Source organism: Cricetulus griseus, chromosome 7, assembly GCF_003668045.3.
Source record: "Cricetulus griseus strain 17A/GY chromosome 7, alternate assembly CriGri-PICRH-1.0, whole genome shotgun sequence".
In the NCBI taxonomy this organism is placed as follows: Eukaryota; Metazoa; Chordata; class Mammalia; order Rodentia; family Cricetidae; genus Cricetulus; species Cricetulus griseus.
Window position 1 is genome coordinate 134,241,018 of NC_048600.1, and position 27,975 is coordinate 134,268,992.

General features: G+C 43.9%; 1 long non-coding RNA gene across 2 annotated transcripts in view; it reads left to right on the forward strand.

Annotated features, from left to right (window-relative positions):
* LOC103164258 overlaps positions 1–19,108 on the forward strand; it is a 38,100-nt gene extending 18,992 nt beyond the window's left edge. The window contains exons 1-4 of one of the 2 annotated variants that reach the window (XR_003487086.2): positions 1,407–1,769; positions 3,544–3,606; positions 4,479–4,654; positions 18,796–19,108. This is a non-coding gene — a long non-coding RNA (uncharacterized LOC103164258). Of the gene's footprint in view, positions 1–1,406; positions 1,770–3,543; positions 3,607–4,478; positions 4,655–18,795 lie in introns of those variants that run through there. The other variant, XR_003487087.2, reaches the window with a different exon arrangement.
* Positions 19,109–27,975: the final 8,867 nt, after the last annotated feature.

Below are 27,975 nucleotides of genomic sequence, written 5' to 3' on the forward strand. Positions count from 1 at the left end.
AAAGCCACAAGAGAGTAATGAATGCACGCTCAATTCCCCTTTTCCACTTTATATAGTTTAAATGCCTTCATCAGGGAATGGTCTCACCCACAACTGAGATGGGTCTTTCCAAATCAACTAACATAATCAATATAATTCTCCCACAGGCATGCCCAGAGTCCCATCTCCCAGATGATTCCAGGTTCTGTCAAGTTGACAATTAACACTTATCCATCACAGGCACTTGTCAGAAAATGAATATCATTCACTTTTTCTATCACATTCCACAGATGGCAGTGTTAGTATTTTTGATTCACGTGAATGGATGTTGAGACTCAAAGAGCATAAACAACTTGCTCAGAACCACATGATTATGAAGAAGCTGAGCCAGGGTTTGGACCAGGTCTGGCTCCAAATCCCAGACTTTCTCCTCATTGCTGTCATTGTCTGTAGACCAAAAGCAGTGACTATAGCTTCAAAGAGTACCTCCCTTCCCAGTATAATTCTGGTTCACTGGAGCAGTCGCACAAACATCCGGACTGGCAGGTTTTTGGCAGGGTCCTGAGGGCGGAGGCTATGCAAGTCTCTTGACAAGGATAGGGGTTTGGGCCTAGGAGCAAAGCCAATCCTACTTTGGGGTGACCTGGATGGTCTGGTCTGAAATCAAACCCATGCTGGCAGAAGCTCAGGTACCACAAAGGTTAGCTCAGGGCAGGGCAGTGGTGTCGTCAGCCATTAGCCTCCTGTGTGTTGTGTTCTTTCTTGACTCACTTCTGTTATTGTCCGTGTCAGTCACACTCCCTTCCTTCATAACAGGATGGCAGACAAAGCTGCTGGTCTGGGCTGTTCCAGCTACTGAAAACACTGAGATAAACCCCTCAAGGCAGAAATCTCTATGGCTGCAAAGTGTTCATTCCCTTGCTCTTTGAGAGTTGTGTCTCTTCTCTGTGCCCCTGAATGGGCTCTGGAAATGTTGTGGATGCATTCCTGATGTGCTTTTTTTTTTTCATTCTGGAAACCTTTTCTAGTTGAAGGTCCTTTATTGAATATTCCTCAACTATCAGCTGAAGAAACAGTCACAGTTTTTAGTCTTGCAAAAGCTATACTTTTGGGACCCCTATATTTTTTCTCAATTCTTTTGCCAAGTTGCTTATTCTTTTGTAAATTAACTTTTTCCCCTTCAAGATATGTTGTTGAACACAATAGAAACAACTAATTCATTCTAGTGATGTTTTGCTTGGAAAGTTCTTTGCAAATCCTGGGCTACACTAGGTTCATTTCCTGTTTTATAGGTTATAACATGCAGTTTTGTGATTTAAAACAAAACAGAACAATTACATAACACAGATTGCCATTTCCCAACTTTTGACACCAGATTCTTTTCTAGTCAGCTATTGCTGCAACAAAGCTCTGTAATAACTGCCCTGCTGATCCCAGTGGTTTAGGACTTCTCTTGATTCCCACTTTGGTCACAACATCTCGTGCACTGCTTATCCCTCTTTCTAAGACTCTGTGGAAGATGCATTACATTGCTAGGGAAAGTTCCAGACAGGAACTGCAAGAGGGTGAACAGAAGTGTATTTTGCCTCTGAAACCTCTGCTCAGAACAGCTCCCTGTTTCTTCAACCACATTCCAACATTTGCACCAGGTCCATGGCCTCCTGCAGTACTGAGGATGGAAGAAAAACAATATTCTGCTAAGGGAGTACCTGGAGGGTTAAGGCAAAGTAAAAACAAGACAAGGATCCTGCTCTCTCTGGTAGAAAGGACAAATCTCCAGTCTAGGCCAGGTAGGCTACTCATTATATGCCCTATGACCTACAGCAACTCATTAGCTTTCCTTAAGTTTCAGCTGAATTGAAGATCATCTCTTCCAGACACTCAGGATAGGCAGGGCCTATCCGGGAAGAGCTAGCTGTAGGGTTGATAGGCACCTCTTGGCCATTACCCACTCTTCGACTGGAAAAGTAGGGGAATGCAAAAACTGGCTCCTTGTATATATTGTCTAATCTGATAGTATTATATTGGGTGAATGAGTTAGTCAAGAATAAATTTCTGTCGTTTTAAGTCAGTAAGTTTGTGGTGATTTCTGTGGTAGCTGGGGAAATTAGCATGCTATAATATTTACACTAGGAAATCCCATGTGGTAAGTGTTTGATACCCATTTTAGTAGTGAAAAAAAATCCAGGTTTACAGTCTAGGTAATTTGATCCTGGTAGAATCCAGCCTCTTGCCAGCACCTGTGAGTTGCTCTGAGCCAGACCCAAGAAAGAAGAGAGCCAATGGAGTAGTGGTGGGGCCTGAACAAACTGGCACATAAGGGACTGTTAGAATGAGGCTGTGGAAACTGAATTTGCCTCACTTGGGTTGCTTGTCCTCAGAGAAGCAGGCTGGCAGGGCTCAGTGTCCACATGCTTGGCCTACATGCAGCTCCCATTACAGGACCTCTGCAGAAAGACAGTGGGAATGCCTCTCCATTCACTATCAGTGAGAAGGGCCTCTTCCCTGAAGTTCTGCTCTGATCAAGGGACCCAAAGCCCTGATCTCTCCTAATGGTTGGGAAAGAGCATGTTTGGTAGGGTATTGGAGACTTGTTGGAGTTAGGGAGACAAGAGGGCCTGCCTAAGGAGTGAAGAGCCCAGATTTCTGTGTCTAGCCATGAAAGACAATAGGGTAGGGATGCTCAAATGTCTGCTGCTTCTAGACTCTCACAGGTATCTTTTTTCCCTACTATTTCCATGCTTATTGATGGGAAGGTTGGCATGTGTCTGCCACATTGTCACACTTGAGGAGTAAGTACCTGTCCCTTGCAGGCTCATGAATGGAGAATATTGCATGTTTGGATAGACTATACCCAGAATCTTACTTATTCCTGACTGAGGTGTTGAGACTTGGGATATTTATATACTGACTTATGCACTTCATAGGTTATTTGTTAACTATGTAGCCCAGGCTGACCTTGATCAAATAATCCTTTTACCTAACCGTTCCAAATACTGGAATTATAGGCCTGTGCTCCCAGACTATTGAAATTTGGGACTTTCAAACTGATTAGATTTAGATTTTTATAAACTTTGACTAGATGCTGGGATGGTGTGAATGCGTTTTGTATATAAAGTTTTGGAGGCCAGATTGTGATCAGCATAACAATTATCCCCAAAGAAACCAATACCCTAATCCCCAAACCTGTCACTATGCTGCATTATATGTCAAAAGAGCTTTTGCAGATGCAATTGGGAGGAGAAAAGATAAGATGCTCCTGAAAGAGTCACAACATTTTTTAAAGGAAACAAGAGTATTGGTACCAGAGAAGATGTAAGGACAGGAGTAGAGGTCAGAGGGATGATATTGGCTTGTAAAGAAAAGGAGGGACCATGAAGTATGACGTATGGGCAGTTGGGAAAGTCCAGAATTAAGCTTTCACTTGGATCTTTCAGAGGAGGGGGATCTTAATAAATCCTGATTTTACCTAGAGAAGCTGGTTTTGGAGTTCTGTTATTCAAAACTGTAAGATACCAGCTTTGCTTTGTTTGAAAACCTCTAACTTTGAAATACTTTTTTTAGCCGAAGAAAATAATACAGAGCCTTGGTGATGAGAACAACTGAAGAATGGGCCTGGAGAGGAAGGTGAGGAAGAACTTGTTTTCCACAGGGCATAAAGTCCTGTGTGGGGATGTTGCTGATAAGCTGAAAGAACACTAAGATTTGGTGTCCAGACTTGGCAACTGGTAGGCAATTTATGAGTCCAGCAAAAACAGTATTTTGTGGACGGAGGAGACAAAGTCTTAAGGAAAGGATTCAGAAAAGTGTGTAATAAGTGAAGATAGCAATACTATCTTCTTGACTGTTCCCAGTAAAGAGCAGAAACAGGCAGTGGCAAAGCCTGCAGGCTTCATATGATGACCCCCTCAAGCTGTGACTGCTGTGGAGGGACCCAGCCAGGAGATGATCACTGTTGTGCTTCTGAGTCAAGGAAGTGCTATGTTTGGCTGTATCCACAGAATTGGCTAGGGGTGGGGAGATGCCTGGAAGAAACCTAGGGAAATTCTTTTTTGATTCCTTTTCTCAGTGAAATGAAGAACAATCATCGCTTTTCCACTTGCTAAATATGCTGAGCAGGCTTGAGGGATGCATGAAGTACAGGAAACAATAGAAATGGTTGCACATGTAGCTTCAATATTATTTGGTTGGAGAAGTAATACACTATACAACTAGCTTGTTTTAAATTAGACAAACACCCCAGAGCCTGCCTGCTGCTGGAGAGCACAACCCAGGTCTCTGTTTGGAGTGGGGCTTTCAGGGTGCTGAGGTCAGCTCTGTTTGACATTCCTGATGTGTGAAGGGCGGCTTAGAACAACAACACAAGCCATGGGCGTGCAGCTCCCTGGAGCTGCTCCAGGGACCCTGCCTGAGAAATGTTTCAGTCTAGAGATTCCTCCCCAATTTTAAACATCTGTTGGTGCTTGTGAAAAATAAGGTTGGGATTGTTTTGCTCACAGCCCTGAAAGCGCCTCACACTGTTTGCAAAGCTGATGATGGATGGTGCACACTTTGGCTCAAGCTAAGCAACTTGGCCCTGACCAGGCAACAGGGTCCCACCTGCTTGTTGGTACAATTCAGCTGCTTCCAAAATTATGCAAGAACTGAAACATAGGACTCTATGGGGTTCCCCAAGGTAAGTTGTATTGGCTATTGGCTTGATCCTTGATACATTCAGACTGCTTTCATCTACATGTTCAGTGCTTCCTCTTCTGTCAGCCTCTGTGGAGTATTAGGGTGAACTGTTTCATGTCTTTTTGTTTGTTTTCTTCCAAGACAGGGTTTCTCTGTATAACAGCCCTGGCTGTCCTGCAACTCACTCTGTAGGCCAGGCTGGCCTCAAACTCACAGAGATCAACCTGCCTCTGCCTCCCAAGTGTTGAGATTAAAGGCCTGTATCACCACCACCTGCCCTGTTTCATTATTGGTGTCCTAAGTACCTGTCAAAGCAAACTTAAATCTCACCCCCAATCTCCAGTGGACTAGACAAATCACAAGGTTGTGTTTTGCTTTATTATTTTTACTCAAATTGAGGCCAGTTTGGAGTTCCCATTTTCCCTAGAATGGTGGAAATATGAAACTCAGGCATTACCGGTCAACTTACCCTGATCTAGAAGGACCATATAGATTCTGTGCCTCCTCTGCCGTAGCCTCCTACTTTTCTACTTTTGGGGTCCTCTCTTTCCCTGCCCTCCTCAAGCCCTCTTCTATCAAAGCTATTGTCTAGCCCTGTTGATAGACTCCTGGGTACTTGTCTGAGCTTCATGAGCTGCCCTAGTCTATATATGGCCCCCTCTCCTGGCTGGAGTATCTTATGGATCAGGGTCTTTGTCCAGTGATGTCCAGTACATTAATGGGGAAGAACGAAAACCCAGAGAATAAGCTTTGGCTTCTTAAGTTACTACAAAGCACCTAAAGAAGGTTGCTTCATGTGCTCACTATAGCACTCTATAAATACATCACTCCGAAAATCAGGACAGAGGTGTGGATGTGTGCTCACAGTTACATGGCTAATATTAGTAAGACAAATGCCATGTTTTCATTCACTACATTGCAGTTCTCTGGGTTTACAGAATGTTGACACATGCGTCTGTCTTCCTGTCTTTCTAAAATCTATATGTTTTGTTGTGCATGATTGCTTTCTTCCTACCCATTTATGAACAATACAGTGAGTTGTTCACTCTCAATCCCATAGTCTTGCCTATTGACCATCTGTCTTCTATAACCGGTCTCCCTGTCAAAGGCCTCCTCATCATTTCATATCCTCCCATCAACCCCAAGCCATGAACCACACAAGCAACTCAAATGGCACCATTCAGTGGAGGCAGATCATCTGCAGAGGATGCTATGTTAGTTGAAGAAGGAAGCCCTGCTTCAATGTCCACACCCAGGGTAATGTTAGAGGCTCACAAGAGGAAGGGCCAAGAGACTAGGAAGTGGCCCCAATCATAAGACCAAAGGTCACTCTGGGTGGGAACAGTAGACAGATTAGGACAGAACCACACAGTGAGAGTGGCACTTGAGTATTATAAACTCCTGAATCAAACTCATTCCTGGGCAAGGCCTGTCCTCACTTTCCTGGCGTAGTGCCTGCCTCTGTGAGGACAATGCTAATGGATAAGTACATGGGGCTCAGTGGGATGAGACTGAGGCCAAAGACCTTTCAAGGTACATACCTGGAAACTGGAGCAAGAATATAGGCAGAGTTTTTTGTTGTGACCACTGGCTCCCCAATAACTGACTTGAAGACTTTTTATTAATTATAAATGCTCAGATGATAGCTTAGGCTTTTTACTAACCAGATCTTTGAAACAAATTTAAGCCATGTTTGTTATCTATGCACAACCTCGTGGTGGCATCTTTTTTCAGCGCATGCTCATTCATCTCCTGCTTCTTCTGTATCTCACTGGCGACTCCACCCTCCTTCTTCCCAGAAGTCTCTCAGACTGCCTCTCCTGCCTAACCTCTTTCTGCCTAGCTATTGACCAGATGGCTCTTTATTAAACCAATTAGAGCCAAATATATTCATAGTGTACAAAAGGATTATTCCACAGCACAGGGGGACATCATATTCGTCCTCTGACCAGTTAACTCCCAGTGCATGGCTTACCTCACTAAACCTCAAGGCACGCAGGCCACAGAGGAACACCCAGCCTAAAAGAAACTATGGGAGCCCAGGCTTCCCCACACTGGTATCTTGTCCACTAGGGAGAAGCAAGACTTTCTAAGACAACATAGAGTCAACAGAGGCTTTGGCCAGAGGGCCAACCACACTTGCCCACTCTGAGAGCCTGAGAGTCTGGTCTTATTGACAGACTGTAAGAGTGAGTCTGGTGGCATGATGACATAGATTTCTGAACACTGTTGATAAACTTGAATTCTACAGTCACACCAGGATCAGTGGCTTTTCTGAGACAGAATGTGCCAGACTTGTACATGGCTTAAGGGTAGATAGACAGGGACCCATGAGCTGTGAGGCACTGGGCAACCATCTGCCTTGGCCCCATCTATATATGGTTGAGCAGCTATGGATAAGATGTAGTGTCCATCCTGGGACTATGTCAGATGATTTTGATTCAAATGCCTCTCCTTTTAAAAGTTTTACCTAGCTTGCTTAGTGCTGGTCTCTGTGTGGTGTGCCGTTGGTAGATGTAGTCTACAGAGTACCTCTAGAGACATGATGGCAGATCCACAGGAGATATAATTTCATACCCCTTCAGACACAGACATCTGTCTCTTATTCTTAACTACCCACTGATAAAGTTGTATGTTTAGGATTCCTCTGTGATGCTCAGATCCTGACCTTACTCTGACGTCTTGGTATATAGACACAGCCTGACATTCTCTCCAGTTGAGGGTGAGGGCCAGTATTCTGTGTTCATTCTATTAGCCCCCAGAGTGGGAGTAATTCATGATATTCTTTCTTTTATCATTGGCCCTGGCTTTGCAGCTGAGTATAGAGTAAAAAGCTAGAGGTCATGCATTGTTGGTAAACAAACACGTGTTTGCAAGTGTGTATATGTTCTCCTTAAACAGCTTCAGAGAAGAAACATCTCAGAAGTGGAGACGGGGGAATGTAGTGCAAGGTGCCTGGAGGCTCCCTTCTAGAGCTATGTGGGAGAAGATAGGACCTAAGGACAAAGAAAGAGCCTTCTACCCCAAGAATATGTTAAGTTGCTGTTTCTCACATACTCACGTTTCTACTTTAAGTTATGTGGGTATCCTGAAATGAAAATCATGAGACTTCTCATATGTCAAGCAGGCTTGACTAAGATCAGAACTCTACCCCACTGCCTGTCCTGGGAGATATGGAACCTTTCCCTGAGTTTGTCTTTTCTACATGGTGGGGAGTCTAGAGCCCCAGGTTCTCAGGTTCTGGTCCCAGGAAGCAGAGCAAGACACTGAGTACTTACAATGTCTCTTTAGGTTACACTAGATAGTCTCATGATAAGCTGCTGACCTATGCTTCGTCAATTATTCCCAGATAGGTTGATCCTTGATCAGAGCAAGGTAGAAGCAGAGGCCAGGTTTGTCTGTCCCCCACAAGGCTTCTAGCCTATGCAGTCACTTTTTTTTAGACTCTTGGAGAGTTGCTGTATGTATGTGTGCATGTGTGTGTAAGTGTGTGCGTGGTGTGTTTGTGTGTGCAGAAGTTGCCCCTTTAAGGACAATGAATGTCCTTGTGTGTCCCCAAAAGACTTCTATTACACACAGGAAGCAACGTTCTATAACCGACTGTCCAGACCCATTCATGTGCCCATGTTAGAGGGTGACGAGCTCACTGAGGTGGTCAAAAATCTCATGAGGGCACCGTATACTCTCATTTCATTCTTTACTGCCAGTGTCTACTGACTAATACTGTCTACTGACCCCTGGGAACACAGATCTAGTTGTCCTACACAACTTTGAGCACTGAGTTGTTAGCATAGCAGATCTGTTGGGAAAGGTTTGGGTGTGTCGGGAGCCCTCACCACTGCAGTGGGTGTTCTATGACTGAGAACTGAGCCAAGATCCAGGTCTAGAGAGTCTTGCTAGGAGCCATTTTCTAGTAAGCATCAAGGTCTTTGAGTTAGAAGAGGATCTGCCTCCAGAGTTGGGTATGGTTATATGGAGACACACAGTCCCAAATGTAAGCTCTCTGGGTATTTGAGCAACTATTTTAAGCATGGTTCACCAAGGAGCCAGGAAGTATATTCATGCCATTTAAGGAAAAGGAGGTAGGAGCTAGACTGTGTTGCTCATTAACTCTGTTGAGTTTTTTTCACTCAGTACATGTGTACCATGTCTGAGAGGAGCTACTGCTTCACCTTGTTCCATAGGCAGGAGGTAGTATTCTTTGGGACAGGGAACCTGAGATGTGCTCCAGGTAGAAGCATGGAGCAATCTGGAAGCAGTTGGGAATTTTAGTTTACTGGAATTCAGCACTGTGGGTGTGAGCTGGCCATACCACACAGGCTTAGTTCAGGGTAAAGATGCCAGCAAGCTCCTCATGAAAAGCAGTAGAGGGTGCAGTCTATATAGGTATGGTTGCCCGCCGGGACCTGTGAGGAACCAGGAAGGCTCCTTTACCTGGTACAGGGTAGAGTCTCTCATACTGTAGATGCCTTGAAACACAATCAGGGGCCTAGCATCCATGCCTCTCTCCTAGCAAGCTCTCACTTCAGGTGGTGTGGCCTAAGTGTGCTCCCCAACCTCACCTTGGGGCCTTCCTAGCTCTATTAGCCAACTACCTCAGTCTTGGGCCATGTGGGAAGCTGGGGAGCATGTCTTTTGGAAATGACTCCAGTTTGTGGTTGTTTTGGGGGAGGCATGCCCTCTGCTGGGGATGAGAGGTCTCCCTCAGCCTTGGTTTGGTATGAGAAATGTGCTCTGTCCTACATTCACCAAGTAGTATTTTGCTCTTTAACTTTCAGAGTCATATTTGAGGCTAGGCTTGGGTCCTGCATGCCTTTGGTGACTCTGGAATTCAGGACTGTCTTTTCTTAGGACACTCCACTTAGTACCTTATGGTATTCAGATAGGAGGTGGCAGAGCTGGATGCCCTTACTTTTCCCTACTGAGCCTTCAGCAGAGGGGCAATATGAGCCTGTATAATGCAACACATCTTTTTCTACATTGACTTGAGAACCAATCCCTGTTCCATACATTACTTCTAATCCTCTATCAGTTCCTGGCTCTTAACACTAATATCCTGGGACAGACATAACTTATTGATATGTTTGCTTGTTCTCTGCAGAGTTCCTACAGGTGGGTCTCTGTCTTTTCCTCTGTATGTACAGGTACTGTGACTGATGTTAGACAAATATTTGCTACAGCCAGGTTAGAGGCATTGGTGGACCATAATGGATCCCTACCCACTCCCATTCTTGATTGCAGCTTCTAATCAGGCTGCAGCAAATATTTGCCTAACACCAGTAAATTGTGTCTTGTCTGAGGAGTAAAAAAGAAAATAAGAAATGTTCTGTAACAAAACAGAACCAAATGAGTGAAGACTGGGTAGAGGAAGGTACAGCCTTCATGGGGTGGGCTCAGTACAAAGGCTTTTATGTGATCCTTGGGCCTTTGTACCCAAGCCTTGACCTACAGCTGCAGGTGGCTGTGGAAGGTAGGTGCTGTGGAGACATATGGATCCAAGTAAGAAGGGGACTTCCAGGAGTGCTGTTAGCTCCGTGAGAACTGGGGAAGGGGAGAGTGATGATCTGATGTCATGGAGCGATCAGATAAGCCCAAGGTCCTTTGTGACAGTGAAAATATGCAGTAACTGGTGGTACAATGTGGAAGGGCAGTGGTCCCAAGCAGGGAGATGGCTTTAATATGAGACTGTCCCCAAATCACTCCTTCCTGCTCCTATTGAGATGGCACTACATGGGTGTTGGCTCCAGCATAAAGTCTCTGTGACAAAAGGTGTGACCTTGGAATGATCCATATTGCTCCCCAGGGACAGACCCTTCATACCTCACTCCTGGTTCATAAAATAGCTCTTTGTGGCCACCCACCATCCACTACCATGTATCTTGCTGTGAATTTCACTGGCATCTCTATCAAATTACTGGCTCATGTCACGTATAAAATTAGAGACAACTCTCTGAAAGATAGAAGCTACCACTATTCATTCCAGGGTTATGCACATACCCCCCACAGCTCACTAGGGTGCAAAAGGGGAAGGGAGAAATGACACTGCCTATACAAGAAGGCTGACCCCCAAGTGGAAGAAACTCCAGGGTGTGTGGGTGTAGCATGAAATGGTTGTTGTGGGAGACCCTGAAACAGCAGAAATGAGTTGGATGGGGTGTGGGAGGTTGCTGCCTAGAGAGTACTGCAGCCACACAGCATCCCAGATCCAGCCATCACCCCCCAAGTTTGAGTTCATCAGCCTTTGTCTTCAGTAGGCTGACAGGGATCCTTGGAGTTTAGAGAAAATAGTCTCACCAAACCTCCTGCCCACATCCCCCAGGGCATCTTGACAAAGGACATGTAGACCAAGATGGCCACCCCAGTATCATGTACTACCACTGTTCTCCTCACCCAAATTTCCAAGGCCCTGGTTTCCCTGGAATAGAAAGCACTTCAGGGATGGCTTCTTAAGTCTTCATGTAAAACACAAGCTCTGCACAGGTGTCATCACTCAGAGCTGGCTGGATCTTGAGATCCCCATTGAGACTCCAGTTTCCCTCCTGGGCCATTCATATTCTTCTCAACATTTGTCACTAAACATTTTTCATTTTTCTATCATTAATAGAGAAGTTTTATATTTTTCTACTCATTTTGTTGTTTCGTATTTTTATCCTTCACTGCTTTTCTCAATTGCTTTTGGAAGCTCTATGTATACAATGAGCATCAAGACTTTGTGTTTTTATTACTGACATTACCATTTTACCTTCTAATGGTGCAATTTTTGTCACATAAAAGTTAAAATTTTTTACAAAACCAAATCTGTCAGTTGTTTACTATAGGCTTTGGAGCTTGCCTCTTGCCTGCTTTCCTGAGAGGGCAAAGACTTCATTTTGTGTTGTCTTCCAAAACTTTTATAATTATGCTTTTTGTCCTTAATCTAAGTTTATTTTGGGGTGTGGGGTGAGACAGAGTGGAACCATTTTTCCACATTAAACCTTAGATATATTGAGCCCTGGAGGACACAAATTATAGCCTAGAGGGCTGGAGAGACTGGGGCCAGTTTCCTGGGCTGGAGTCCAGCTTGCGTTTAGGCTGGGTGCTGGCTGGTGGCTGAGCCTCCAGTTCCCTCTTCTCCAAGTAGATTGTTGTTTAGAACAAAACAATACCCTCCTGTGAATACTTCAGATGGTGCCTCAGCTTCAGAGTACAGCAACAGGCTCAGGCCCTGCCTCCAATCATTTACCACCTTACTTCTTCCAGCAGAAAGGAAAGCAAGGGAATAAACCAGATAGGTAACTTGGTGAGTGAGAACATTGAACTTACAGTTTGGCTCCTGCTCTACCCATGGCCTTCCCATCTTGGTGCCCTGGGACAGAGACAAGCCTTAGGTTGCCCATGGTTTTAGGAGAATCAGCCAGACTTTGGCTAGCCTAGGGTCTTCCAACATGGAAGCTGCCACATTTGTTGGGGCACAGGGAGACAGGTTTGGAGCTATGCAGCCTAGAGTCTCAGCTTTCTCGTTTGCTAAACAGAGGACACAGATACCCCTTGTTACTCTATTTCCTTCCCACTCAGTTGGGAAGGAAACTGTGCTCACCTTCCACATGCCTTTCTAGTCCTGTGACTACACAGGCCTTTCTAGTCCTGTGACTACCTCTGGGCTCTCGAGACACATAATGGTCTCCTTTGTTGGCTGGGCATTGAGAGACACCCTGCTGATAATAGACTCTCTAGGTAGACTCCTGCTCTGCAGTACATTTTCCTGCTTTCATTCATGCCCATCAGGGCTGTCTCAACTTGCACTATCTCAAACCCAACTTTATAAAGCCTTAGGAGGCATCTTGAGTCTCTGGATCTTAGACTTTTGCCCTCCTTTGTCCTCTTCCCCTTGCTTGTTGTGGCTGCCTGCTAATTGTTCAGAAGCTGATAGCAGCCTCCTGTTGGGTGTGTGTGAAAAGGTAAGAAAATAGAGAGAAGTCTGTCAGGAGCTGACTCAGAGACGGTGCTAAAGAGCACAGGCACTGACAGTGGCACAGTGCTGATATCCTCAGGCCACTGCCACACAGGGCACTGACAGATACTTTTTACCAGTCCTGTAGGCTTGACTTGGGCCCAGATGTTTATGCAGGCCTGAGTGCACATTTGTCTGAAGGCAGGTGCTGCCTCAAGACATTCTGGCCTCAAGGAAGCTCTCTGGGGCCCAGAAAGTTAAGCCTTAGGTCCTTTCTTGCCCACCCATAAAAGGTCATCAGTAGTTGGTGGGCAGCAGCAATAGCCCACAGGAGGACACAGAAGAACCAGTACCCAGCCATAAACCCTGTCTATGGCACTTCTGAAAGTATTTAAAAAAACAAAAAAAAAACAAAAAAAAAAAAACCACTGTGTCCTTTCTCAAAATGTATTTGTTAATTAGTCAGAAGGACCTGACAACTGAGTTTCCTCTTTTTCAAAATGAGTGGTCTGCAAGCCTGATTCACACTGCTAACTTCATAAATTTTGCAAGGCTCTTGAAGGCCTGTCTGGCTCTGTCCTGGCCCATGGTGTCAGTACTGCTGACACGAGCATATTGCAAAAGTCTTGCAAAAAGGAGCTCATATCTTCCTCCTATAAGAAATACATAAATCAGTTAAAAATAGTCCTCAGAGCGGATATGATGCTGCTGTGGCTGTCGCAGGAAACACATGAATCAGCCATCTTCAGTCACAGGATGATGTGGACAGTCCTTGGGTTTTGGGCCCCTCCCAGGCTATTTGGAAGTCCCTCTCCTTACCCTATACCCACCCAGGCCATGAAGGCTGCCCAAGGAAGCAGCTAGCATTGTGGCTTCGACATATTTTGAAGGCTGGGGTTACTTCCTAAATTCAGACTAACCAGAGCTGGTCTAGGAAGAGGGACACTTATGTGTGGGTACTCCACAGCCTTCAAAATATGGGCCTATGTCCACCCTTACCTGAGAAGCTGTGGGTGTTGCCTGCACAGTTTAGGTAATTCATGGTCTGGTTTCTGTTTTACTTCTGAAGAAGCAAGACTTACCAATGTTTCACAATGTCCTATACAGTCACCCAAGACTGTTGGCACATTTTATTGTGTCAGAAGTTTATGTGGCTTGTATTAGCTCAGCAGAACAGGTGTTAAGGCCCTAGTAATCCTTAGAGGCTCAGACTTCTAAATTACTGTATGCCCTGAGGGAAGTGGGCCTGTAGCTTCTGGTAATTTCTGGGTTTGGGTTCTGTGGGCAGAGCCAGATCATTCATCTACCTGGAACCCAAGGGCCCTAGGAAGTTCTTATCTCAGGTTTCCATTTCTAGGACGGGGTAGAAGAGTCAGCAAAGAATCTAGGGAAGGGCGGTCCAAGACAGCCAGTCTGTTAGAAGACTGGCATGAGTATGAAGTGTTAGAAAAACTGTTGTGATGTCCCTAAGAGGACATGTAAAACGGCCAGCAGCTGCTGAGGTAGTCTGGGGCTGGAGATTTCTCACCCTGGACTGGCCCTTCTTTTCTTGCTTTCATGGCTGGATGACTGCTAATGTGAACATAAATTAGTAAACTCAGGAGGGTCTGGTTTGGGAATGCATACTTTATAGTAAATCCCACAAATGAAAACTTGGTGTAATCTTAGACATAAAAATCAATGATCTTTTACATTTTGGAATTAGTGGAAGTCATTTCTCTCTAGGTTCAATATTTTTGACCCTATGTCCTGAACTTTAGGTTCTGAATGTAAAAAGAACCAAGGTTCCAGACCCTCTGCTGGGCTGGTATTCTCAGGACAGAGAATTGCTTGTTTACTCAGCCTAACCTGACAGTAAACCAGGATCACCAAGACAGTAAACCCCCATGTAAACATGTGTTTGTGTATTCATATAGCCTATACACATGTACACCTGCTTATGCCTCTGTGCATTTACACCTATACATGTATACATGCTCAGACAGGAGCATCCATTTGACTATACATGACCCCAACCATGCTCATATCCACACACAACTCGATAATACCAGCAGGTTGCTTTCTTCATTCTCTCCCAACCTCTTTAACCTGGATTTAGGCATCAGTGAGTGTGCATGGGCTATTGGCCATAGCTGAGTGAATTCAGAGCACAACTCGAGGCCAGGCCCCAGCTCTGTACTTGATCGTGTGAGGGCTGAATCAGAATGGTTGGGGCTGAAGGTTGGGCTCAGTGGAGCTTGGGCTTGTTGAGTCCCTTCTTTGTGCCAGAGACTCCATTACACTAACAAGGCTGTGGGATAGACATTATTGTCCCTTAGGTGATATTAAAATATTTATTAGGATGTGGCTCCTGGTACTTCTTTCTATTGCAGCTTGTTCTATGGCTTCACCTACCACTGCTCTTTCCACCCCTGCGTTTTTCCTGCTCTGTGGTTCTACCCACCATGGTCCTTCCTACCCACTATGGTTCTCACTCCTCACCTCCTGCTTCATGGATCTCATTGCCACTCCTAGATCCTCCTAGATACTGTCCTTCAAGCCTGCCTAAGCATTGTCTCTCCACCTTAGCCTCTAAGCACAATCTTAGGCTCTGGCCTTTTCTGTGTCCCTTTGCTATAACACATGATAAACATATATTTGGTCTTTGTTCCCAGTTCTTGGCACACAGCAATCACAGTTCCTGAACTCTACAGTGACTAGTGTCTTTTGGATACTAATGAGATAGTCAACTGGGTCTTGGACCCTAGACAGCTTAGAATGGGTCTGTCAGAAAAGACCATGCCTTCCTTAGAGGGTTAGTCTCAATTCCACCTTGGAGGATGGAAGAAAATCTGGAAACTGAGTTGATCACTGAAGCCGGGTAGTTTAGCTGGTACAGATCATGCCCACTTTAGAAAGTTCTCAAAATACCCCTGAACAGGGTGGTGATAGGGTATCTCCCCCCCCCCCGCCCCCAGATCAGACAAGATCGGGCGCGTTCAGGATGGTATGGCCGTAGACGGTGATAGGGTATCTTAAGGAGTATGTCCTACCTCCAAAATGCCAGCCCAAGTATCCTGTCAGATCCTAAGAAGTAGAAAGCCCTGGGTATGGAGCCAAGATCACCTACAGCATTTGAATTTTGATCATATAGACTGTATTACAGCCTCAGCATGGCTGACCTCTAAGGGACTGGATGGGTGAAGTGAAGCTGCGGTCTTTCTTGTGATGAATCAGCTTTGGGCTCCAGAAAACCTGGCCACGTGACTTCCACTGAGGAATTTTCTGCTGAATGTGAACTATCACTGTTACGATAAATCTTCCTGCCAAAAGCCACCGAGCCCTACTGCCACGTGTGTGCTTTACGCCAGCTGCCCGCCTGAATTAGGGCCCCAATTAATGCACAGAGAGACTTGTATTAGGTACAATGCTGCTTGGCCAATGACTAGGATTTTCATCTGTTAGCTCAGTCTCAATTATCATACATCTATCTATTTTATAAGACTTATCTTATTGGATGCCTTATTGGCGTCCCTCCTTGCTGGTGGCTCACATTGCACCGGTGGAGGAGGAAAGGGAAAAGGGGAACCCTTCCTGTTTCTCCTTGCTATGTCACCTCCTGCCTGGATCACCACTTCTCTACTACATCTCCCAGAATCCTCTTTGACTCCTAGTCCTGTCTAACTTGCTGTCTCATTGGCCAAATGGAACTTTATTCAACAATCAATAAGGTAAACATATACAAAAGTACATCACTGCTGCTGTGGAAGTAGAGGAACATTTGGAGGTCAGAATCTCTAGGTCAGCAGAGATGACATTGAAGGCATGGGGTGTGAACTCATAGGACAGAGAGGGGCTTCAAGAAATGAGGGGAGAGAAGAGTCGTCTCAGCCATATTCAGGCCTAGGAATCTTCTACACCTTGCTTGGCCCATTCTGGGGTCCTGTGAGCCAATTTTTTGTTCAGTTGATTCTTATTTACAGTCCTTGGAAAGTCTCTGAAGTACACACCAACCTTACTCTGCAGACAGTAAGATACAGTCTCTAAATCATCGCCTTCATCCTCATGAAGACTCTCAGGAAACTAAAGACAAATGGGTGGCTCCTTGTTCCTTTTTAGGGACTTCTAAAGGACTGAGCCTTGCTTGGAGTGGAACTTTTGGCATAATAGTTTCCAATCAAATCTGGAATTGGTGGGGGGGTACTTTATCCAAGTTGTCAGTAAGTAACTGGCTCTGGAAACCACTTTTGGTATTATTCCCCCCCCATATTTCTCATGGGGATTCTTGATGACACCTAGGCTTCCTGCCAGGCTGGGGTGCAACTGAAGAATGAATGAGAAAGGTGGAGGAAGTGGAAGGGTGGGCTAGGAGACATTTGAGTGGGTAAAGACACTGACTTAATTCCAAGCCTGACAACTTGAATTTGATTCCTGGGACCACATGTTAAAAGGGGAAAACAGATTCTTACAAGTTTTCCTCTGACCTCAACATGCATACTGTGATGCATGCACATGCATTCACACATAATGAATAAATGTAAAAGAACAAAAGTTGGGGGAAGCGTTAGGTGCCAGCCAGGATACTGGCTCTGACAGATACTGTTGTATGCATCACTCTTCAGCATTGCTGGGTGGAACCTTGACTGACGGCAGCTCTGCATACATACCCACATATGGATGACACACCACATTACATGTATTTGCTCACACACAGAAGACACACCATATGCAAATACTCATGTACATAAAGGACATAGCATCTCTCTCTCTCTCTCTCTCTCTCTCTCTCTCTCTCTCTCTCTCTCTCTCTCTCACACACACACTCTCTCTCTCTCTCTCTCTCTCTCTCTCTCTCTCTCTCTCTCACACACACACACACACACACACCTTTCTCCATGAATATACTGTTTCATACATAGAAGACACACATTTTCATGTTTACACTTGTGCACACATCCATATTTTATACACAGCCATGGTCTGCTAGGCAGCCTGAAACACTAGAGACGATCCAAGACTATGGACCTGGGGTAGAACTAGCAGGAAGGTTACTGATGTAGGCCCGGTGGACACTGACCCCAGATATGACTTCCAGCAGCAATTGGAGTGCCCTGGGCCAACTCTTGCCCTCCACCCCTGCCTTTATGAAGCAGATGCTAGAGTTTGACCAGATTGCTTAGTGCCTCCCTCTCCTGCTCCAAGCACTGATTCTAATCTGTATGAAGGAAGAGAAAACACATCACGGAAGTGGTGATGGAAGGTGACTGAAGTTCCAGCATCCCTTGAGAATCTCTCATTGCCACAGCCTTTCTCTGACTCTGACCTCTGTCCAAACGTTCCAGCTATGAGGGAGATTAAGGGACAACCTAGGCAGGGGCCAGCTATGCAGGAAGAAAAAGAAAGTCATTTGGTGAGACTGAGGAAAGTCTCTCATACTCCTGCAGTGCCACCTTCTGGCTGTTGGTCCTTGACCCATCTGTTAATGCCCCAGGCCCAGGTTTCACATTTCAGTGGGTCTCATCTGCCCCCATCTCCGAAGAGCTTCCAGATGAGTTGGCATCAGCTTATTGCATTCGGGTCTCACATAGTCTCAGGGTGGGAGGAAAGGTTGCCAGGGACAGGGCATGGTCTCCAGCAGAGGCAAAGGTTTGGTCTCACTCAGTAGATGAGTGCAGAAATGATAATCTTTAGTGACCTGTATAGACAGCTTACCCTGCTCACTACCGGAGCCTATCCATTTGCATTGCACTGGTAATGTAGAGTCCATGAAAGGTTAAAAAAAAATGTTTTCCTTGGGTTACACTAGAAGTTGTGATCAGGCTCAGCTGTGAGGCAGAGACAGAAAATTGGACCATGTAGGACCTGAGGTACTGCAAATGCTCTAAGAGGCTGCTGAAATGCTTTGTGACTTTTAATTACAAGCTGTGACAGTCACTGGAGACATGCTCTGCTTCTTTCCCAAATCATAATCCCCATCTCAGCTCTTTATGCAGACCTCATTGCTTGGTTTCAAGACCTTCCATATGAGGCATCTGGCCTTCCTTGGGTTCCAGGCACACTGCAATTCCTCATAAAAGTTGGCTCTTGCTGGAGACAATATGTGGCCCTAACTGTTCTCCCAGAAAATAATAGCTCAGTATGAGGTCTCTAGACACACAGATTTAGATTGATACTCTACCAAGCTGCTTTCACTCATTTCTTTAACCAGTGGTATCTTATCTTTCCCACTCCAGGAAAACCCTACTCATGGCCTGAAGTGTTTCTTGGAACTGAAAATCTAGCATTTGCCTATGTGGCTCTGGTTAGACATGGTCACTTGCCAGTGCTCACCTCTCCAGTTGGCTGGTACCTGAGAGCATCATCTTAGTCTTGCCTGGGAGTCTGTGGCATGCCTTATCCATCCACTCATTTGCTGGAATGGCTGGTAAGGTTTTAGAGAACACACTAACCTACAGATGATGAAACCAAACAAGGACCATGGAACAGGCAAGGCATAGTTTCTTTCTTTTTTATTTTATTTTTGTTTTTTTTTGTTTTGAATTAGAAACAAGATTGTTTTACATGATAATCCCAGTTCCCTCTCCCTCCTCTCCTCCCCTACCACTCCCCCCAAATAAACCCTACCTATCACACATCCTTTCTGCTCCCCATCGATGGTGAGGTCTTCCATAGGGTGTCATCAGAATCTGTCATATCCTTTGGGATAGGGCCTAGGCTCACCCCCGTGTGTCTTGGCTCAGGGAGTATTCCTCTATATGGAATGGGCTCCCAAAGTACACACCTATGCTAGGGATAAGTACTAAACTACTACAGGAGGTCCCGTAGATTTCAGTGGTTTCCTCACTGAAACCCATGTTTCTGGGGTCTGGATCAGTCCCATGCTGGTATCCCAGCTATCAGTCTGGGGAGCAAGAGCTCCCCGATGTTCAGGTCAGCTGTTTCTATGGGTTTCACCAACCTGGTCTGGACCCCTTTGCTCTTCACTCGTCCTTCTATGCATCTGGATTCCAGTTCAGTTCAGTGATTAGTTGTGGGTGTCTGCTTCTACTTCCACCAGCTGCTGGATGAGGGCTACCAGGTGGCATATAAGTCAGTCATCAATCTCATTATCATGGGAGGGCATTTAAGGTAGCCTCTCTTCTGTTGCTTAGATTGTTAGCTGGTGTCATCTTTGTAGATCTCCAGACATTTCCCTAGTGCCTGATTTCTCTGTAAACCTAAAATGTCTCTATTATGGTATCTCCATTCTTGTTTTCTTCTATTCTTCCCCTGACTCAACCTTTCTGCTCCCTCATGTCCTCTGCATCCCTCCTCTTCTCCCCTTCTCATTCTCATAGCTCCATCCCCCCTCTTCCCATGCTCCCAATTTGCTCAGGGGATCTTGACCCTTTCCCCTTCTCCAGGGGACCATGTATGTCTCTCTTAGGGACCTCCTTGTTTACTACCTTCTCTGGCAGTGTGGATTATAGGCTGGTAATCCTTTACTCTATGTCTAAAATCCACATATGAGTGAGTACATTCCATGTTTGTCTTTTTGTGATTGGGTTACCTCGCTCAGAAGGGTTTCTTCTAGTTCCATCCATTTTCCTGCAAATTTCAAGATTCCATTGGTTTTTTTTCCTGCTGAGTATTACTCCATTGTGTAAATGTACCACATTTTCTCTATCCATTCTTCAGCTGAGGGGCATCTAGGCTGCTTCCAGTTTCTGGCTATTACAAATAGTGCTTCTATGAACATCGTTGAACAGATGTCCTTGTTGTATGAATGTGCTTCTTTTGGGTATATGCCTAAGAGTGGAATTGCTGGATCTTGTGGTAGACTCATTCCCATTTTCTTGAGGAGTCGCTATATTGATTTCCAAAGTGGCTGTATAAGTTGGCACTCCCACCAGCAGTGGAGGAGTGTGTTCCTTTCTCCACATCCTCTCCAGCATAAACTGTCATTGGTGTTTTTGATTTTGGCCATTCTGACAGGAGTAAGATGGTATCTCAGAGTTGTTTTGATTTGCATTTCCCTGATGGCTAAGGATGTTGAACACTAATGTGCCTTTCAGCCATTTTAGATTCCTCTATTGAGAATTGTCTATTCAGTTCTGTATTCACTTTTTAATTGGATTGTTTGGTGTTTTGGAGACTAGCTTCTTGAGTTCTTTGTGTGTTTTGGAGATTAGCCCTCTGTCAGATGTGGGGTTGGTAAATATCTTTTCCCATTCTGTGGGCTGGCGTTTTGTCTTGCTGACTGTGTCCTTTGCCTTACAGAAGCTTCTCAGTTTCAGGAGGTCCCATTTATCAATTGTTGATCTCAGTGTCTGTGCTACTGGTGTAATATTCAGGAAGCAGTCTCATGTACCAATTAATTCAAGGGTATTTCCCACTTTGTCTTATAATAAGTTTAGTGTAGCTGGATTTATGTTGAGGTCTTTGATCCATTTTGACTTAAGTTTTGTGCATGGCGATAGGCTTGGGTCTATTTGCAATCTTCTAGATGTCCGCATCCAGTTATGCCAGCACCATTTGTTGAAGATGTTCTCTTTGTTCCATCGTATAACTTTGGATTGTTTGTTAAAAAATCAGGTGTTCGTAGGTGTGTGGGTTAATATTGGGGTTTTCAACTCTATTCCATTGGTCTACCTGTCTATTTTTGTGCCAATTTCTGTTTTTTTATTAGAAAGAAAATTATTTTACATGTCAATCCCAGGTCCCTCTCTCCCTCCCCTCCTCCCCTGCCCCCCCAACTAACACCCTACCCATCCTATACCCTTTCTGCTCCCCAGGAAGGGTGAGGCTTTCCATAGGGGTCTTCAAAGTCTGTCATATTCTTTGGGATAGGGCCTAGGCCAACCCCACTTTTGTCTAGTCTCAGGGAGTATCCCTCCATGTGGGATGGGCTACTAAGGTCCATTCCTATGGTAGTGATAAGTACTGATCCACTACAAGAGGCCCCATAGATTTCCAAGGTCTCCTTACTGACACCCACATTCAGAGGGTCTACATAGTCCCATGCTGGTTTCCCAGCTATCAGTCTATACTGAGTCTTTTGTTTTTTCATGTAAAGTTGAGAATAGTTCTTTCAAGGTCTGTGAAGAATTGTGTTGGGATTTTGATGGGGATTGCACTGAATCTGTAGATTGCTTTTGGCAAGATTGACATTTTTACTATGTTGATCCTACCTATCCAAGAGCATGGGAGATCTTTCCATTTTCTGGTATCTTCTTTAATTTCTTTCTTTAGAGACTCAAAATTCTTATGGTACAAGTCTTTCACTTTTTTGGTTAGTGTTACCCCAAGGTATTTTATGTTGTTTGTGGCAATTGTAAAGGGTGATGTTTCTCTGATTTCTTTCTCCACAAATGTGTCATCAGTATATAGTAGGGCTACAGATTTTTTTGAGTTAATATTTTATTCTACCACTTTGCTGAAGGTGTTTATCAGCTGTAGGAGTTCCCTGGTAGACTTTTCCAGGTCACTTATGTAGACTATCATATCATCTGCAAATAGTGAGAGTTTGACTTCTTCCTTTCTGATTTGTATTCCCTTGATCTCCTTTTGTTGTCTTATTGCTCTAGCTAGAACTTCAAGGACAATATTGAAGAAGTATGGAGAGAGTGGACAGCCTTGTCTTGTCCCCGATTTTAGAGGAATTGCATCGAGTTTCTCTTCATTTAATTTGATGTTGGTTGTCGGCTTGCTGTATATTGCTTTTATTATGTTGAGGTATTTTCCTGTTATCCCTGATTTCTCCAAGATCTTTATCATAAAGGGCTGTAGGATTTTGTCAAAGGCTTTTTCGGCATCTAGTGAGATGATCATGTGTTTTTTTTTTTCCTCAGTCTGTTTATATGGTGGATTACAATAATGGATTTTCATATGTTGAACCATCCTTGCATCCCTGGGATGAAGCCTACTTGATCATGGTGGATGATTTCTCTAATGTGTTCTTGGATTCAATTTGCCAGTAATTTATTGAGAATTTTTGGAACAATGTTTATGAGGGATATTGGTCAGTAGTTCTCTTTCTTAGTTGTGTCTTTGTGTGGATTGGGTATCAAGGTTATTGAAGCCTCTTAAAAAGAGTTTGGCAATGACCTTTCTGCTTCTATTGTGTAGAATACTTTGAGGAGAATCAGTATTAGCTGTTCCTTGAATTTCTGGTAGAATTCTGCAATGAAGCCATCTGGCCCTGGGCTTTTTTTGGTTGGGAGACTTCTGACCACTGCTTCTATTTCATTAGTGGTTATGGGTCTATTTAAGTTGCTTATCTGTTCTTCATTTAATTTTGGTAAGTGAAATCTGTCCAGAAAATTGTCCATTTCCTTTAGATTTTTGAATTTTGAGGAATATAGGTTTTCGAAGTGTGACCTGAGGATTCCCTGGATTTACTCTGTGTCTGTTGTTATGTCCCCCTTTTCATTCCCGATTTTATTGATTTGTATGTTCACTCTCTGCTGTTTGGTAAGTTTGGATAAAGCTTTGTCTATCTTGTTGATTTTCTCAAAGAATCAACTCTTCATTATATTGATTCTTTGTATTGTTCTTCTAGTTTCCATTTTATTGATTTCAGCCCTGAATTTGATTACTTCCTGGCATCTGCTTCTCCGGGGTATATTGGCTTCTTTGTGTTCTAAAGCTTTCAGTTGTGCTGTTAACTCTCTAGTGTGATTATTCTCCTGTTTCTTCATGTGGGCACTTAGCGCTATGAACTTTTCTCTTAGCACTGCTTTCAAAGTGTCCCATAGGTTTGGGTATGTTGTGTCCACATTCTCATTGAATTCTAGGAAATCTTTAATTTTTTTATTTGTTCCTCGACCCAGAAATTGTGAAACTGGGTGTTACTTATGTTCCATGAGTTTGTAGGTTTTCTGTAATTCTGTGTTGTTGTTGAATTCTACCTTTAAAGCATGGTGGTCTGATAAGATACAGGGGGTAATTTCAATTTTTTTGTACCTGTTGAGGTTTGCTATGTTGCCAAGTATATGTTCAATTTTAGAGAAGGTTCCATGTGGCACTGAGAAGAAGGTATATTGTTTTGTATTTGGATGGAATGTTCTATAGATATCTGTTAAGTCCAATTGCACCATAACTTCTATTAGTTCTTTTGTTTCTTTGTTAAGTTTCTGTCTGGTGTTCCTGTCCAGTGGTGAGAGTGTGGTATTGAAGTTTCCCACTATAAGTGTGTGCAGTTTTATGTGTGATTTGAGTTTTAGTAAAGTTTCTTTTACAAACATGGATGCCTTTGTATTTGGGGCATAAATGTTCAGAATTGAGACTTCATCCTGATGGATTTCTCCTGTGATGTGTAGGAAATTACCTCCTTCATCTCTTTTGATTGATTTTAGTTTAAAGTCCAATTTGTTGGATATTAGAATTGCTACCCCCCCGCTTGATTCTTGAGTCCATTTGATTGGAAAATCTTTTCCCAACCTTTAATTCTTAGGTACCATCTGTCTTTGAAGTTGAGGCGTGTTTCTTGTATGCAGCAGAAGGATGGATTCTGTCTTCTTATCCATTCTGCTAATCTGTATCTTTTTGTAGGTGAGTTAAGACCATTAATGTTGAGGGATATTAATGTCCATTGATTGTTCATTCTTGTTTGATTTTGATTTGGTGATGGTGGTGAAATTACGTGTGGGATTCTATCCCTTTTTCCTTTTGGCTGTTGGTAAAGTGGGATTATCTATTGCCTATATTTTTCTGGTTGTAGTTAGCTTCCTTGGGTTGCAGTTTTCCTTCCAGAACTTTCTGTAGGGCTGGATTGGTGGATATGTACTGTTTAAATCTGGTTTTTGTCATGGAATATCTTGTTTTCTCCATCTATATTGATTGAAAGCTCTGCTGTGTATAGTAGTCTGGGCTGGCATCCGTGGTCTCTTAGTGTAGGTAGATTATCTATCCAGGACCTTCTGGCTTTCAGAGTTTCCTTTGCTGCTCTTAATATTCTGTATGCTTGGTGTTTTGATTATTATGTGGCAAAGAGACCTTTATTTTGGTTCAGTCTATTTGGTGTTCTGTAGGCTTCTTGTATTTTCATTGGCATGTCTTTATTTAGGTTGGGAAAGTTTTCTTCTATGATTTTGTTGAATATGTTTTCTGGGCCTTTGAGTTGGGTTTCTTCACCTTCTTCTATACCTGTTATTCTTAGGTTTGGTCTTTTCACGGTATCCCATATTTCCTGGATATTTTGTGTTAGGGATTTGTTGGGCTTAAGATTTTCTTTGGTTGATGAGTTGAGGGATTTCCACTAGTGTTGAGGGATATTATCTTCAACTTCAACTTCAATCTTCAACTCCTGAGATTTTCTCTTCCATCTCTTGTATTCTGTTGGTTATGCTTGCGTCTTTAGTTCCTGATCATTTACCCAGCTTTTCCATTTCCAGCATTCCCTCAGATTATGCTTTCTTTATTGTCTCTATTTCAGTTATTAGGTCTTGAACTGTTTCCTTGAGAGATTTGTTGATATCTTGTATTTTTGGGTTTGTTTTTTCTTCCATTTCTTTAAGGGATTTTCTCATGTCCTCTTTGAGGTCCTCTATCATTTTTATGAAGATGTTTTGAAGGTCATTCTCCTCTGCTTCATCTGCATTGTGATGTTCAGGTCTTGCTGGTGTATGGGTCCTAGTCCCCGGTGGTGTCTTAGTGGGTTTTCTGTTGTTGAATGTGCTTTTACATTGTCCTCTTCCCATCCTTTTTCTGGTGGGTGTAGCAGGAGGCTCTTCCTCTCCTGGTGGGTGTGGGACCAAGGTTCCCTTCTGGTAGATGCAGACAGTTCCAATACTCTGATGTCTGTCCTCTTCTTGTGGATGGAGGTGGCACTGTTACTGGGGCCTTGGCAGTTTCTGGGTGTGTTGGATGCCACTGCCAAGTTTGGATCCAGTGAGCAGAAACCTGGTGTCAGATGTTTCTGAGCAGGGATGCCAAGCCAGAACCGGAAACAGCGCCTGGCCTGCCTGGGCTGGTGGATGGTGGCAGAACTGTTACCAGGGCCTCCGGGTGTGTTGGATCCCCATAGTTTCTTACTTGACCATTTCATTAAGATTTTGAACCCAAGCATTCAAAACAGCTCTTTCTCTCCAAGCGTGTTAACTCCATACCCAGTTTCATCTGACCCATGTCTTCTTCTCTGAGCCGTTCTTACATGAAGGACTTGATTTCTATGTCTTCTTGCTGCCTCCACCCCCACAGGGTGCATCCTGACTGTGGGAAGCCTGGCCTGTGCCTTAGTTAGGTAAATCCTCATGCCATAGACAGACAGAGATGAAGGAAGGGGAGTATGAGAGCCTCTTCCACATGGGTGATCAGTGCAATGTTTCTTTGATGAAACTCATGTTGATTAGGATGTATGAAAAACTCTATTTAATGATTTCAAAGCCCAAGGCAGATAAGTTTGGAACAGGGAGATGTTTCTGGCTCTTTAGAGTTGACTGAGGGAGGGAGAGCCATTTCTGGCTCTTGAGTATGTGAAGCCCTGAGTGAATGTGTGTTGTTGACAGGAGCTGGCCATGCCAAGGAACCTACTCTCATACCTATGAGAAAATGGTAAAGCCTCCTCCCAACTCAGGGTGAGGTTCAGAGAAATGGTGAAGCCTTTCTTGGGAGTCTGAGTGTGGATTAGTAGTGTGTGCAGAAAATGTCCTGCAAGCTTGCCTACAGGTCAATCTGTTGGAGGCATTCTCTCAGTTGAGGGTCTCTCTTCCAAACTGATTAGCTTGTGTTAAGTTGACATTAAAAACTAGCCAGAACACCCTGGTGTTGATGAATGGAGACAGAACATAGATTGTGGGTATCTTAGAAGGGGCAGAGCTGCTTCTTCCTTAGGATATCCCTGCCTGTCTGCCAAGTGCTAGCCATAGCCAAAGCTGGTGTGCTCAGGCTTCTTGGCATTCGGACATAGCTGCTGACTTGGGCAGAGCATGGGAAGACCTTTTAGAGTTGCTGATGAGATGGAGGAAATACTGATCCCTAGTTACCAATTTATTGCTGAGAAGAGAGCTGCACACCTCTAAGCTCCTAAGTGAGGTTGTTGCTAGCCTCACAGTCTCCGGGCCCCAGGACTCCTGTCTTCAGCTAAGTCCTAAGGGTGGAGGTGGGCAGGAAGCCTATAGGAATGGCCTTTCCTTACCAAGGAGCAGTTTTGCTACTGAGGACAGTGATAGATATGGGATATACTCCTGGTTATGCCTGGTCCAGAACTGTGTTGATATGGATTTGTGCTCAGGTTACCAGCTGGAATAAAGTTCACATGCCAGAAAGAGGTTATTTGGGATCTCCAGGACTCTCTGTTCTACATTATACATGTGTGAGCCATGTATGTATTTGGTACATGCATGTGTTTGGTTGCGCATGTGTGTACATGTTGAATATGTGCCTGTGTACAAGTCACGGCATGTTCTGTATGTACATACATGTTGGTCCATTATGTAAAATGTGTCTGCCTGGGTGTGTGTCCCCATTGGAACCACATACTTGCAAATTTTCACAACTGTCTTTATTTTCCCATTAAATTCCAGCTTCATTTCCATTTCTATCCATTGAGATTTAAATACTACAGCAGAAGGAATAGGTCCTCTTGGAAGTGGCTAGCAGACCTGAGAACTCTGAGTACTTTGTGTTATTCCTGGGCATTTCTCTACTCCCTCCAGGGAGCTTTAGCTATACAACATGGAGGACTTTGGGGACAGACAGGCTGGTTCCTGAGATTCAGAAAAGTTGGGAACATATGTGGAGTAGGGATTGTGGAAAGGAATGGGAATTAGCCTCAACTAGATATTTTTGATTCTCCCTTGTATCTGTAGATATGGCTTTTACACATGTCACATCCTCTCAAAAGCTCTCATGATTCTGGAAAGATGGTGTTTTATTCTTTGCAGTTTCCTTTTTCATTGTAGCAATGACAATGGTAGCTGATGATTTTATTTTTTTAGTGGAGAAAGCAAGGCATTTTTCTGGCAGAAAGACTCACTGCTCACTTTGCTCTTTGTAACTTGTGGTATTATAGAGTATAGGGTAGACAAAATATACTTTAGCTTGGCTACAAGCTACTTATTAAAAGAAAATAGTGACTCTGATGATGCATTGCTGAATAGATTCTCTTTGGGCTTTCATTTTTAAAGTTGTGATTATCCTTGTCCAGGTTAGTAACAATGAAAAGACCAGATCATTGCCTTAAAGTGAAGTGTAGCCAGTATTTATGAGGCCATATGGACAGTAGCACATGGGAGTGCATCAGTGGCTGTGTTTTTATAGTTATGTCCATCTTTTTCTTTATTTTTCTATTTATAAGGTCTTTGTTTTAAATCAAACATTGAGATTGGGTGGATGCATGGGTGGATATTTGAATTTGTGCATACTTGTCTATAGGTGAGCACTGCAGAAAGCAAAGGGGATAAGGTCCTTTCCTTCTCAAATACTGTGTCCTA